Below are 16,803 nucleotides of genomic sequence, written 5' to 3' on the forward strand. Positions count from 1 at the left end.
TGTTTCGTCTATTCTGGACTTGTCTAAGTTCCGAGTTTCCAAAACGTGTCCTTTTATGCTCTAAAATCGATTTTCTTTCTCTGATTGTTTCAAACCTGCTATCATGGTCTGTTTGTTTCTCATGAGACTCCTTGAGTCTGTTTACTTGCCTTCTCGTTTTTGTGTTTGATTCGATTTGAAACCCTAAAATTTGGGGGGTTTCTTTGATAACTGGATTAGGGTTTCACTTTGGGACCCTGGACCTTCAGACGCACTATAAATCTATGACTGAACTCGTATTCTTTTGTTTTATGATCCTAAACCTTGCAATGTTAGACTTTCTATTTGATTTGTTTGCTTTATATATGAGAAAATCCTCTTTCAAAAGGTTTTGACAACTACTTGATTGATTTTGGACTCCTTTAATGGGGTCTCGACCGATTGCTACTGATTTTCTCTGTTCGAGCCCTCATCTACCTATTCCTGACTAGGTCCATTCGAATTAAATCTGTTTACTTTGATTTTTATTAGTTGTCTAATTGATTGCCTTTCCTTTTCTCTACAAATCAAGTACTGTTGAATGCTTTCCTTAAATAAACCTTATGTATTCTCCCTTCTTATGCTACTGTGCCAGATTTTACTCAAATTTCCTTTCCTTATTTACATTCTCCCGTTCGAAATTAAAATCCCTTGACTGAAGGGAGAATATTTGAGACTGATTTTTAAAAGGTTTTCTTACCTTTCTTACTTGCTTCTCTGCACTATAAAAGGGGAAGCCCTTTTGCACTTTCAACACACGATCAATTCTGATTACTTTCACTGATTACTCTCAAATACACTTAGAATTTTCACAAACACTCGAGTTCTCTAAACACACAAGCGTAAAGGGCTTTCTCTGATTGTGGCTTTGCTTGAAAGAATCCTGCTTTTCTTTGCTTACTTTTCTGCAACTGGTATGTTCTTATGTTTAATTCCTGCCTCTCCCCCTATGTGTTTATTCTATAGTGCATTCCTTGTTGGGTTTACTGTCTACATGTTGTAACTTTCTGCAAGTTTTACTTTCATTATTTCTGTTCTTATATGAATCCCAAACCCTAATCTCCTTTATATGGCTGAGTTATGGTTCAAAAACATGGAAATACTTGATATTATTGTCCATGGACATGAACTGGACCCTCTTGAGTCCTAAACTCATTCAATTCCCATCCCCATTCCCCTTTATATGTATGCTGAGTTTGAGACTTTGGTCTGGCAGTGTCCTAATCATTGTCCAGACCATAGTCTGACCTTCAATAGGTCTTTACTCTTAATTGTTGGCTGACAGGCTGGTCAGGGGTGTGCCAGCCTACCATATGGCTGGGCATGACCACCAGACTGCCTTGGCACTCCCTAACCCCCTCCACTACACTTGCACTTGTTCCTAGACTCTAAGTTCTGCCCCCTCCAATGAGCCTTGCCTTGGGACCTTGAGCTCCCTCTGAACTTGGACATTGGAGGGCTGGCCCTTCCACACTGCACTTTCATTCGGTTCTGATATCTGGGATGAGTATTGCCTGGAGTTCTTGAAATTCCTTGGAACTTTGACACATCCCAGATAAGAGAAAGGCTTAGGAACCTGATCCTGGCAGTTGGCTCATATCATATTGTTAGACCTTGGGTTCGAATTAGGCTCCTTGGATGCAACTTAAGAGTTCTGATTGTAATTTTATTTCCAAGTTTAAATTCATCTGCGTCTGTAAAAAAATTTTGTAATAACCTCTGGGGTGATTAGTGAAAAGGGAAGGGTAACCATGCATGCAAAGGGGTAGATATCATGCTCATAGGGAATTACCATATTTCTGTATTCATGTATCTTGCCTACAGCTTTGCACATTTGCATATCACACGTAGATACCATGTCTATAGGTTTATTCATCCACATAGATATCATGTCTATAGGTTTATGCATCCATATAGATACCATGTCTATAGGAATTTTGCATCTCCATATGGATACCACGCCTATAAGTAACCAGAAATCCAGACTCTATGCATGCATTGTTCACTAGGCAAACTTATTTAAGAACTAACAGTACTCAGATACCATGCTTTATAGTATTTCTGCGCTTTCGCTACGCCTATAAAAAGTGTTTAAATTAACGACACTAGATAGCATGCCTATAGGAATTATCAATCAAATCTGAATCACCCGTTTTAAGATTAGCATTAATTACAGAACTCGCATCATTCTGTTAAAACTGGCAACTTTCTTAATCAGTTTGTTTCTTTATTTCTGAAACCAATAGATGCCATGCCTATAGGCCATCGCGTAGGCAAACAAGTATGTAGTTAATTAATTGCACTGGTCTTCGATAAGTTGCAGCCAGGCGAGCCTAATGCGAACATCTTGCCTGAAAATATGTAATGAACCAGCCTGCCTAACGTTAAGCATAATTTCGACCTAATCAGTACATGTAAGAGGTGCTAAACTACATGATTTTCTGTCATTAAAGGAGGTTTATCTGAGCCTTACATGTTTTGTGCTCCAATAACTGCTTTCATGTGTTTTGTTTGACGCCTTAGTATTTTAACCTTTTTAAACCTCTGAAAAGCCAAGCTTTTTCCCTTTAGGGTTAGTAGTCCTAAAAGCCTCCTGGACTGATAGGTGGGACGGGTAATAGCATGCAATAAGTAAAGGAGACTATTTCGCGCTTAATACCTTAACGGGGTGGGAAGGGTAGACATGGAGATGATGATCACACGATAACACTACGCGTACAATTGACTACCGGTGTTATATGGATGATCCATGTGATTTATAAACCTAGGACCCCTTTCCTTATGTTACTTTGTTTAGTATCTATAAAATCCTGTCTTTTCAATTACCCAAAACTCCCCTTTAATTTTTTCACTACATTATTCCTTTTCCTTTTAACTTTTTCTTCTTTGTTTATTCAATGTCTTGGCTAATTCTTGCATAGACTCTCCCTCAAACAAATTATAGATTCCAACATGCTTGTTTGCAACCCTTATGTGTAAATTTATTTGCATACTTGTTTACGTTAAAGTCACAACATAGCATGGTCGGGAACCACACTAGTTGATCTTGAGGGGTGCCTAACACCTTCCCCTTGAGATAATTTCTAGCCCTTACCCGAACTCTAGTTTTCCAACTCAAAAACCCTTCTTAGTGTCCTAATGCACTCAATCATTAGGTGGCGACTCTTCAATTCCAAAAACCCAATTCCCAAACGGGAATAGAGTTGTCTTCCCGAATGTCGTAAATCCGATTTCGCTTCAGAAAAAGGCGGCGTCGACAATAACAACAATTACAACGGAGATAAAATAATCACGGAAGGAGTACAGCGGTCAGGGCCCTACTGAGATAAAATAAGATATAAGGTATGACGGATAAGATAAGAAATTCAGTTGCAAGATAACAATAAGAATGTTAATACGAGAAAGTAAGGAATGCAATAACCAAAACAGAGGCTAAAACAATCACTAGGATAATAACCGGGGATCTCTTAGTATCCCGAGGATCTCTTGGTATCCTCAATCTGTACCAGGGATCTCTTGGTATCCCGAGGATATCTTGGTATCATCATTACATACTAGGGATCTCTTGGTATCCCGAGGATCTCTTGGTATCCTCAATATAAATGCTAGGGATCTCTTGGTATCCCGAGGATCTCTTGGTATCCTCAATATAAATGCTAGGGATCTCTTGGTATCCCGAGGATCTCTTGGTATCGTCATTATATACTAGGGATCTCTTGGTATCCCGAGGATCTCTTGGTATCCTCAATATATGTGCAGGGGGATCTCCCGGGAATCTAACCCGTAGTCCCAAAGTAAATACACAATGCAACCAACAGAATCAACAGTTACATCACAATAGAAGGATCGGATATCACCGCAATACATATAACAACAACAAATGACAATAATACAAGGTAAGACAAGTAAATTAACTCAGGGGCTGTAAATCACGAGAAAATTGTAGAACCAACTCAAAGGAATAACCACCTAAAAGAATACTGGCATAAAGGAAACAGTTCAATAACGGAAAAACTAACACGTAGCAACGATCCCACAATATATAAGTCAGTAATAAGGAAATCAACACGAGTCAAGTAGCTATGAAATTATAACACAACAATAGGAGAGGCGAAACTCTTCAGTTAAGTCAAATAGGAGTCACATTAATCAAAGTATAAGACTCATGGGCATGCTTGACTCCAACGTACAGATACTCGTCACCATGATTATACGTCGTACTTGGAAAATAACACATATTAATTATGACACAACTCCTAATTCCTCAAGCTAAGGTTAGACCAAACACTTACCTCGCTTTGCAACCAATTTAGTACACTAGTAGGCCTTTTTCCTCGATTATCCAACTTTGAATTGCTTGAATCAAGCCAAAAATAATTCGATACGGTCAACAAAAATTATAGAAATCAATCCCATATGAAAATATTAATTAAATTTTTTTTCCAATAAAATCCGAACTTAACTCAAAAATCGCCCACGGGGCCCACGTCTCGAAATCCGGCGAAAGTTATGAAATATGAACGCCCATTCAACCACAAGTCTAACCATACTAAAATTACTAAATTTCGATAACATTTCGACCCTCAAATCCTCAAATCTATCCGAGAGGGTTTTCAAATTATTCAAACTAAATTCACAGATTTAATGCCAAAACTAGTAAAAGATTCGGGTAATCTAACAAAAATTAAGTTAAGAACACTTACCCCGTTGTTTTCTCTAAAAATCTCCCAAATATCGCCTCTCCCCGAGCTCCAATTTGGTAAAAATGGAAAATGGGACGAAGTCCCATTTTCAGAACTTGAATTATAATCTGTCCAGCAATTTTTGCATCTGCGGTACTGTTCACCACAGGTGCGGTTTTACTGTTCACCGCAGATGCGGTACTGTTCACCGCAGATGGGGGATTACTGTTCACCGTAGATGCGGTACTGTTCACCGCATCTGCGAAAAAACCTGCAATTGCCCAGAAAATTTCAGCAGCTTTTTATTTCACTAAAAATGCTCTAACTCCATCATACGAACTCGGAATTCGACGATTCTTGTTCCTATGAGTCACAAATAATAATACGAACCTATTCCTTTAATCGAAACTAAATTTAGAGCTCATTTACTCAATGAGGAACTAACTTCGCTCGTTAAACAATTAACTCATGTTTTGCGCTAAAAACTCAATAGCGACTTGATGAAATTAGACCAAACTTTCCGGATCACTCCTATAATTCATTATCAAAATCCAGAAAGTCTCGAAATTAAATTTTGATTTCTAGAAATAAAAATGGACCTTTGGATCATTACATGCTTATGCTTAAAGCACCAAACTCTTCCAAAACTCTTCCGAGCACCATGGGATCCCAACGAAGTATACTAACAAGTCCCATAACATGACACGAACTTAGTCGATCCCTCAAATTACATTGAACAACACTAAGACATGAATCGCACCCCAATTCAAGCTTATCAAATCAATTCTGATTGACCTCAAGTTTTACACACAATTCATAAACGACATAACGGAGTAGTTCCAATTTCTAGAATCGAATTTCGATCCCGATATCAAAAAGTCAACTCCCTAGAAAAACTTTCCAAAAATCTTCTATTTTTTCCAATTTTCGCCAAAATGTGTTAAATTGTCCTAAGGACTTCCAAATCCAAATCCGAGCATATGCCCAAGTCTGAAATTACCATATGAATCTATTGGAGTTATCAAAATTCTATTCCGGAGTCGTTTGCTCAAAAGTCAAACTTCGGACAACTCTTTTCATTTAAGCTTCCAAAATGAGAGTTATTCTTTCATTTAAATTCCGAATCTTCCAAAAATCAAGCTCGACCACACATGCGGGTCATAATGCATATTACGAAGCTTCTCGAGGTCTTAAGCCGTTGAACGAGATGCTAATTCTTAAAACGACAGGTCGGGTCGTTACAGTCGCGTTCGCGAAGCATTGGCTAGAAGAGCCTTCGCGTTCGTGAGATACTGTACGCGTTCGCGAAGGTTCACCCCTCTGACCTTCGCGTGCGCGAGCCATCCGCCGCATTTGCGTAGAGTGTTTCCCCCTACCCAGGTCCCTGCCAAAATGGCCTTCTCGGTCGCGATAGCCAGGTCGCGTTCGCGAAAGGGTAATGCCCCCAACACTCCGCGTTCACGACCTGTTCCTCGCATTCGCGTAGAAGGAAATTTCCTTCAAACTAAGTTACTCTTTGCGTTCGCGAGAGTTCCTTCACGGACTCGAAGAACAACGTATCATAACACTATAAGCAGCAATACAGCAGAATTTCTTAAGTCCAAAACATCCCGAAACCTATCCGAAACTCACCGGAGTCCTCGGGGCTCCAAACCAATCATGCACACAAGTCTAAAAATATCATACGGACTATGAGTTTAGCATCAAAATCAAGGAAGAATCTCAAGAACTCTTAAAGTTTCCATTTTCACAACCGAGGGTCCAAATCACGTCATATGAATTCCGTTTCTTATTAAATTTTATAGACACAACCCAAATACCACATTAAACCTGTACCGGGCTCCGGAACCAAATACGGGCCCGATACCATCATATTCAAACATTATTCAATTTTCAAACTTTTTACATTTTTCAATTAAACAATTTTCTTCAAAAATTCATTTCTCGGGCTAGGGACCTCGCAATTCAATTCCAGGCATACGCCCAAGTTCCATATTTTTCTACAGACCTTCCGGGACCATCAAAGCACGAGCCCAGGTCCGTCTACCTAAAATGTTGACCGAAGTCAACTTAAATTCAAATTTAAAGGCAAAATTGGCATTTTTCTCAAATTTTCACATAAGGGCTTTACGAAAGCGCGCCCGGACTGTGGACATAAATTGAGAAGAATGAAAATGAGGTCTTGAAGGCCTCGGAACCCCGGATTGGGTTCTAAAATACGAGATGATTTTTTGGGTCATCACAAATTACAATTAATATTTTCGAAAAGGGTGTAAAAAATATTTATCTTCGAATACCTCAATTGTAAATTATCAAGCAAATTTAAAAATCCAGCTATAGTTACTAGATGCAAATGCTTTGACGTTGTTTTAGCAAACCTTTATCTTCATTTTTTTTTTTCGAAAAATCTTTATGTTCTACCGAATCAAAGCTGTACAGATACAAAACCAATAAGAACAATTACTAAAAAAGGAATTCTAACGAAGTGACCTAAATAGCATATAATACTAATAAATAGACGTCTCTTTCTACCTCGATCCAATTATCTTCACATTGACAGACAAGTCACAATACGTTTGTATTGATTAATCATAGAAATTTGTACTTTATTTTTTCATATAAAATAATTTACTCAAAATTTTACTTAATATGTTATTATGTTACAAAATCCTGTGTTACAATGACTAGGCATAAACGTGCAACGCACTTGAAGAGATACTAGTTACTGCTATGAAGGAGACTACATTAATTACATATTATAGATTTTACTTTTCTTATAAATTTGTTTTGATATATTTATGATGGTTATTTCAGTTGTTTGAAGAGGTATATCAAATCTAAAAAGAGTTGTACGGCCTCAAAATAAAATTGTTGGTGGTACACAACTTGTTATTTTTGCAAGTCATACATAACATAACAATATTTTTTCGATTCCACCGAAGGAATTTACACAGGATAATCCTGTTATACCAGATTCGTCTCTTTATTATATGGTCTTGAAAGCTTATTCCTGTATAGAATTTAGCTTTGATGGTGCTTCCTCAAACTCTTGTATGGCCTTTTGATTCTTAATATTATTGTTGATACCCAATTTTTCCCTAGGTATTTTTATATACAAAATACTTTCAAAATAGCATGTACATACATATATAAGCATGCCCAAGAGTTTTGGTATTTTTCCTAATTTATAAAGATTTTAAAATCAATTTATTATCCATTTTAGCAGTACAAAAAGCAGTGATTAATCCCCAAAACTATCCTTTTTGTGAATAACTTATTTTATTCTCATATTTACACAAAAATATAATTAAGGTAATTTTTGTTTATTTTTACAAATTTATTTGGTATTTTTTAAAGCTAAATTGCATATAATTGCAATTATAGCCTATTTTACGATTAATAGTATTTTGTAATTGTAAAATTAGCTCCAGTATTTTTTAAATTAATATTTATGTATTATTATTTATCCCGGTACTTTTAATTTGCTTTTAAAATCATTTTTCACTATTTTTATAAAATAAAAAGGGGAAATTGGCTATTTAATATTTAGCCCATTTCTATTTCAATTACAGACCCCATTTCCTTTCAGTTTTGGCCCTTAATTTGACCCAATTCCGCCCCAAATTAAACCAGCCCAATCCCTATATTACCCGACCCCTGACCCGACTATGAAACCCACCCGGCTTCCCTTTGATCCAGGCCGTTGATCGTTTTGATCAACGGCCATAAGTTCCCCTTTCCTTTTTGAATCTCCAACCCCCCCCCAACCTAATTCATTTCGTCTGAGACGCCGCCTTTGAATCCCTTCGTCTCTCAAATCCTCTAGAACCTTCCTGGAACCCTAATCGTCTCCCACCTTATTTCACCGGGTTTCCACCGAAATCCATGGCGTCTCAGGGCATGGATGGTCTGTACTCACCCTTCCTCACCATTAGACCTAAGCTATTCAAGCTTCTAACTTGACTTTGATGGTTCTCTAAGACATTCTCAGATCTGTAGATCTATGGCTTCACCGGTCATACTCCGGCATATTCGAGCAATATGAGTCTTTTCGACTCAGGATCTGACTTTCCTCAAGACCTTTCTCATTCCTAGGGTTTTTCTCTGCAACATTAAGCTGTCTGAGGTTCTTTACTTGCTTATTTTCTTAGATCTGGAACATGTCTATGTTCTATTGAACGTTTAAAAGATTTTCCCCAAATTTCCTTTTTCAAAATCATTTTTTCTTTTGATTTAGGGTTTCTGAAAGGTTTTCAAAAGCATATTTCTGACTCTGTTGTTCTTTCCTTATGTGTGTTTGTCTGACTTCTTTTACTACGCATGTACTGTTCTTCTATTTTCTTTTCTCTACTCTACATGTTATTCCTGTGCTCACATGTTAATCCGTGTTGTTTTCCTTATTCTTTGCAATATGTGTTTAGGGTCGAGTTCATTGATTTTTGTTTACTTTACTGAACTCTGTTTGTGTTCTTACTAAGCATATTTCATCTACTTTTGTTTAAGCTCGTATCATCTCTTTCTTCTGAACCTGTGTAAATTCCGGGTTTTCTCAAACATGTTCTCATGACCTTGAATTACTTTTCTTTTCTATCATGTATGTTTGTTTTTCATAAGTCTTTGGAAAATACTTCTGAGCCTCTCTCAAGTGGCTTGCTTTCTCACCTCTATGTCTGATTCAATTCGAAAACCCTAGGATTTGGGGGTTTCTTGGCAATTTTGATTTGTGTACGAGTTAGGGTTCTATTTTGGGACCCTGGACACCCAGACTCGTTTTGAGTCTGCAAACTAGACTTATACCACTTTTGCTTATGATTCTGGACCTCTCTTTGATTAACTTCTCTTTCAAATAACTTGACAATCCCTTCTTGATTCACTTATTTGTGTGCTTTATATATGAGAAACTCCTCTTTCAAGAGGTTTACCAACTAATTGATTGATTATGAAATCCTTTTAATAAGGCTGACAGATTGTCACTGATTTTCTTTCATTGAACCTCCTTTACCTTTCCTGACTTGATTCATTCTAATTGAACTTGTAATTTTGGTTTCACTGGCTATTTGATTGATTCCCTTGCTATATTTAGCACAAACCGTGTACCATTGATTGTTTTCCTTAAATAACTCCTATGTATTTACCCTTCTTATGCTACTTTGAAAAGGTTTTAATTAAAACTCCTTTCCTTAACTAGCTTTTACCCGTTGAAAATCAGAATCCCTTAACCAAATGGAGATTGATTTCTATGTTATTTCCTTACCTCTCTTACTTGTTTTCTGCACAATAAAAGGGACTGCCCTTCTGCACTTTTAGGAGGAACACTACCAATCCTTAACTTCTAATTCAATACTTACACACTTGCAATACTGCTTTGAATTCAATACTCTTTCAACACTCTGTTTTGCTTGAAATCTTTGGGAACTACTTTACTTGCAACTTGGCCTTTTCGAGATTACTGCTTTTACTTGTTTTCCCTGAGACTGGTATGTATTCAATTTTCTGCCTCACCCCCCTATGTGTTTACTTTATAGTTTCAGCAATCTTGTTTACTTTGTTATTCATGTTTAGTGATTAAACTATGTATGTTCTTTCCTTGCACCTTCTATTGTGAATCCCAACCTCCTATTTCCTTTATGTGTTTGAGTTAACGTTCTTGGCCTAGCAATATCCAAATTACTGCCCAGGTCGGACCTGGTCCTCAATGGATCCTAACTCCTCATATTTGGCTAACAGGATGGTCAGGGGTGTGCCGGCACTCTTAATTTCTGGGCATGACCACCAGCCTGCCATGGTTTTCCCTAATTCCCCTCTATGCACTTACACTTACTCTTAGACTCTTATGTTCTGCCCCCCTCCTATGAGCCCTACTTTGGGGCCTTGAGCTCCCTCTGAACTTGGACATTTGAGGGCTGGCCTTTCCACACAGCACCATGATCTAATTCTGCAATGCATTTGGGGTGTAAGAATTTCCAAGAGCCCCTCTGAGACTCTTGGGAACTTTGATACACCCCAAACATGAGAAAGGCTTTTGGAAATCCAATCCTGGATGTTGGTTTATCTCATATTGTTGGACTTTGAGTCTGAATTAGGCTGTTTGGTTATAGCTTGAGTTTCTGATGTAATTTTTTTTACTTTTCTTAATTCACTCAGGTCTGTAATAATTTGTAATAACTATTGGGATGGCTAGTGGAATGGGATGGGAATGAATGCATGCAAAGGGTAGATAACTTGCCTATAGGATTTTCTGATTCCTGCGTTCATATAGACAGCATACTTATAGGTTACGTATAAATTCCTGCATTCATGTAGATAACTTGTTCACAAATTGCTGCACTTCTGCATTCTCATCTTAGAAATTCTACCTATAAGTTTTTTTTAGCATTTCTGCATATAGAAATCCTGTCTCTAAGTTTCTGCATTTCCGCATATAGAAATCCTGATCATAGGTTTTTTGCACTTCTGCATATACATGTCATTAGGCAAACCATCATAGGTCTAATAATAATCAACTTCATTCTAGATACCATGCCTATAGGACTCTTGCATTTATGTAGTCGATTAAAACAAATAATGCTTAGAAATCATGTCTATAGGAGTAATCAACTAAATCAGCCTCGTCTATTTCATCCATGAGTCTAAAATCAGCCACAAGGTCGTTTAAAATCTGTAGATCCTTTGTTTATAAAACCAGTACCCTTTTCTTTAAAATCAGTACGCTCTGTTAGATATCATGTCTATAGGTCTCACCTAGGCAAACCATTAGTTAATTAATTAACTGTGTCTGTTTTGATAAACTACAACCAGACAAGGCTAATTCGGATTCCTCATCTGAGAAATATATGATAAATCAGCCTGTCCTAACGCTTTTAATTTAGTTCAGACCTAATCAATACCTGTAAGTCATGCTAAATAATTTGTTGCTTTGAATGAGGAGGCCTATTTGAGCCGTTAACTGCCATGTGCTTCCCCTTTTACTGCTTTATGTGTTTTTGTTTGTCGCACTAGGTTTTTTGTCCTTTTAAAACTCTGAAAAGCCAATCTCCCTTCCCTTTAGGATTAGTAGTCCCAACTGCCTCCGCGACTGATTTGGATTGGGGCGGGTAATAGCATGCAATAAGTAACGAGATCGTTTAGCGATTTAATACCTTAACAGGGTGGGTAAGGGTAGACATGGATATGATGACCACGCGATAACACCACGTGTATAAATGGTTACCGGGTGTTGCGTGGGGTGATCCATGTTATTTATAAACCTAGGACCCCCCCCCCTCCCTCTTTACTTGTTTATTTTCTTGTTTTTCAGAATTTTTATAAAAGCTATAAATTTTCAGTTCTTAAAACACCTTATTTTACTTCAATCCTTTAAAAGTCTCTTTTTGATATTTTCCAGCACTATTTTTTCTCCGAACCTCCGCCTCTTTTACTCCTTTGTTTGATTATTTGTACCAATTATTTGACCCCCCTTTCTGCACATATACATCCTTTAAACAATTATGAAATCGCCTATTTCTAAACTTCAACACGCTTTTAATTTTTATACTTTCCTTGTTGCAATCATTATGTGAAAGTTATCTTGTTTGCTTACTTGTTGTTTCCATTCAAAGTCACAATTGTAGCACGGCCGGGAACCATACTAGTGGATCTTGGGGGGTGCCTAACACTTTCCCCCAGAGATAATTTCAAGCCCTTACCCATTCTCTGGTTCTTCTTCTCTTTTGAATTTCTTAGTGTCCTAATGCACTTAATCATTAGGTGGCGACTCTTCTAAATTGCAAATCCAATTCCCAAAAGGAAAAGAGTTGTCCGCCCAAATGTCATAAACCTGATTTCGCCTTTAGAAAAAGGGGGCATCGACAGCATGGCGATTGTGCTGGGGATATTCTTTAGGCTTTCACCATTTCATGCTACTTGTGACATTATTGCATCTTTATTGCCTTTATTTAACATCTTTATCTCTTTTCTACTACAAAACTGACTTGGCTCTTTGTTTTCTTTTCTTTTGATGCTTTCTTTTACTGCTTTCCTTCAATATTGTTGTAATTATGAGCAATTATTGTAATCATTACTTTATGAACGTGCAAATACGTGACAACTTGTTTCATTCTTGTAATTGCATATTCAACATCGTATTCCACTTGTGCCAAACAAAATACCATAGCAACGCTTATAATGAGTGGTTGCGCCCTTCCGATATTATCACCCCCTAAATTTGGCAAAGGCGTATTTGCGGTAAAACTAGTCGATCAGCGGTGTAGTCGACGCTTCCGTGCCTTTCCCTCTTGAGTTGTCCGCTCAAGGGTACCGGTCTAACGCCTCATAGAAACCTTACTCTGTTCAATTGTGCATGCATCACTGTCAAACCTAGCTGAGTCAGTTATGTTGTCCGCATAATGACTCTTTAAGATAGCCTTGTCCAAAGTCCACTTGGTTTCCTTGGAACCCAAACGGACATTACCACGTCTGTGCATTTATTTGGAGAACCAAATGCTGCTTATGCCAATTATTGATATTTAAATAGTCGAGTCTGGCGGGGGTAAGGGTCTAACACTTTGTTTTGCAGAAAATGAGGCATGTAGTCCCCAGATTCGGCATGGTAACCAACATCCACCCAAGGCTACTAAGCTGGTGGGGAGGCCTTCACTCTAGTGATCAGACCCTCGTACGCAAATACTTGGGAAATTTGCCTTCTCTTCTGGAAATCCAACCCGACAACAAAATCATAGAGGCTGCAACTCTATTCTGGGATGGTGACAGATCTGTGTTCCGCTTAGGGGACCTCGAAATGACACCTTTGCTGGAGGAAATAGGAGGACTAGCTGGTATTCCGTGGGAGACTCCGGATTTGCTTATGCCAGAAAATCGCAAGGGTAGGGGTTGTCTCAAAATGATGGACTAATGAAGAAAAACTTGACCTGCTTGAAAGATTCCTACATTCCTTTCGACTATCTTTACGAGAGATACGGCCATAGCAACTCTTACCACACTTACCCATATAAATTCTCCCTCACATCATTGGGGCACATCCACAGAAGAGTCTTCGTCTTTATGTTCTACTTTTTGGGGATGATAGTGTTTCCTATGAAGAAGGCTAGGATCCATACCAGACTGGCCATGGTCACCAAGACTTTATTGGAAGGAATTGGCGGACAGCCTTTTAGCATAGTACCTATGGTCGTTGCGGAGATATACCGAGCCTTGGAAAATTGTCAAGGAAGGGCCAAACACTTTGAGGGTTGTAACTTACTGCTCCAACTCTGGCTCATGGAGCACCTCCAAAAGGGTGAATATCGGCAAGAGATTCTACGCAGAGACTGGGATGATCATATCGCTTTCCATCAACCAAGGCGAATGAACTATATACCTAACATGTTTTCCCAACCAAAAGATGCTAAAGGGTGGGTAGAGTTGTTTGAAAATCTGAAAGAGGACCAAGTGCAATGGATGTTCGAATGGTTCCCTAGTGAAGAGTTCATCGTCCGGTCTCGGGATGCACCATTTCTTATACTCATCGGTCTGAGAGGAACTTATCCTTATGTCCCTCTCCGAGTCATGAGGCAGGCAGGAAGAAAGCAGGTTATACCAAGGGTCGACAAAATGAGTCGCTTCACGGCCGACTTTCAAGATGACGATAGTCCATACAAGTGTCAAGCTCAGCATATGTGGCACTACAAAATCATCCTGGGAAAGGATTCCATAGAACCAGACAGGTACCACGTTGGTTATACTCCATACTATCCAAGGTAGTTGGAGGACGATCATAGTGGGTTAGGACAACCCGGGTTTGTTCGAGGTCACAGGTCATCGACGAAAAGGCTGAAGTACAGGTTAAGTACAACCAATTGCGCAAGAGGATTAGGGAATGCGAAAGTGAGCACCAGGAAATTCAAGAAGCCCATCAAAAGCTGATTGAAGAATGGAAAGATATGGCTGTCAGCGCCAACAAGCGACTGGGGTATTTGGAGCGGGGCTTAGTGGAGCTAGAAAGGAAGTTCATCCAGAGGATTGAAAACTGCCAGAATGCTGAGGGAAACGAAGGAGGACACTTGGCTAGACCCTACTTGCTGCTGGGACTACGTGAGCTGGTGAAGTTGTTCGATGGAGCTAAAGATGCCGAGTCTGGGGAACGTCCTTCTGGGACCAAGTAGTTAGGAGTCTTTTCTTTGCTTTAAATGTAATAAGGCCAATGGCGATTAGTGGCATTTTATTTTCTGCTGTTTTAGTGTCGTTTTGGGATTCGTCTTATTCTTATCAATAAAATGAGGCATTTACCATTATAAGTTCTCCAAATCAACTTGTCGCTAGGCCTACCTCGGGCACAATGAGGCTCCCAAATTAGGACACGATTTATATTCTTACACTATGTGTTAAAATATTGCAACGTTTTCTTCTTACGACCCTCACTAACTTGATATTCCCCTCCCCAAAGGTTAGTTCGTGCACTCTGGCATCGTCATCTTACTCCACAAGATCCAAGGGCCCTCCACCTCCTCCTCCTCCGAGTCCTATCAGAAACAAGAACAAGGGAAAAATGGAAGATTTGAGCAACATCAGAAAGGAGAACTCAGTCAAAAGGGTAGAGGTTCCTCAAGGTATTAAGGTTTCCAAGGAAAGTGCCTCCCAACTCGAGCAGAAGTTATTGAAATTTCAGGAAGAACTGGACCAAGTTCGAACTTGGCAAGCTTGTCATTTTCCCTCACTACCCCAGATGTCAACTTCCCCAACACTCAAAATCCCACACCACCATAAAAAATCCCAAAACCACAAAACCAACCTGCTCACCACCACCACTGCAACACATGCCACACTTCAAGCAACACCCCACTGCTCATTCCTGAACTACTAAACTCCACAAATGATCATCACCACAACACCCCCATCTATGTGGAAACCATACCACACCCCATTCAGCCCGCCTCAAGCACACCTGAGTCTGATGACAAAGACTCTCTTATCAAGAATCTGGCCGCAAAACTCAAGAAGCTGACTAGCCGAGTTCAGGGTGTTAAAGGAAGCAAGGGGATCGAGGGACTGAATTACGAAGACCTTTGCATTCAACCAGATGTCGAACTGATCGAGGGGTACAAACCTCCCAAGTTCAAAATGTTCGATGGCACCGGGGATCCCAGAGTTCATTTAAGGACATACTGTGACAAGCTGGTCGGAGTAGGAAAGGATGAAAAGGTTCGCATGAAGCTCTTTATGAGAAGTCTGAAAGGGGATGCTCTATCTTGGTACATTAGCCAAGACCCGAAGAAGTGGTCGAACTGGGTAAGTATGGCGTCCGATTTTATGGACAGGTTCAGATTCAACACGGAGAATGCGCCAGATGTGTTGTACATCCAGAACTTGAAAAAGAAACCCACGGAGACATTCCGCGAGTATGCTACTCGTTGGAGATCAGAAGCTGCTAAGGTCAAGCCGGCTTTAGAAGAAGAACAAATGAATAGGTTTTTCGTCCAGGATCAAGACCCACAGTACTACGAAAGGTTGATGCTGATTGAAGGCCAAAAATTTTCTGACATCATCAAGCTAGAGGAGAGGATCGAGGAAGGGATTAAAAGTGGTATGGTCACTAACTTTGAAGCATTACAGGCTACCAATAAGGCTCTACAGTCTGGTGGCACGTCAAAGAAAAGGGATGTGAGTGTTGTGATGGTTGCACAGAGAACAAAATCCCCAATCAAATACCAAACCTACCCAATACCCCCTCTTACATATCAACCTACCTCAAATTACCAAGCACCTTTGCCCTCTTACCAAGCTCCACCACCTACCTATCAATCACCTCCACCTCCCACGTACCAACCCACCTCACCCAAATATTCCCAACCCGCACAAGTCTACCAAGCCTACAAAACTCAACCATCCCACTATCAATCACCTCGTACTCGCCAAAAACTTTCCTAGACCCCGTACCAAATTTTGACCGACAGACCTCCCAAACAATACACCGCTATTACTGAACCTATCGACCAGCTGTACGAAAAGACTCAAAAGCCGCTGGTTACATCACCCCTGTCCCTGCCATAACCTCCTAAAAAACCCTTCCCAGTGGATTAACCCAAACAAAACCTGTGCATACCATTCTGGCATGAAGGGTACACACTAA

This window comes from Nicotiana attenuata, chromosome 10, assembly GCF_001879085.1.
Source record: "Nicotiana attenuata strain UT chromosome 10, NIATTr2, whole genome shotgun sequence".
Lineage (NCBI taxonomy): Eukaryota > Viridiplantae > Streptophyta > Magnoliopsida > Solanales > Solanaceae > Nicotiana > Nicotiana attenuata.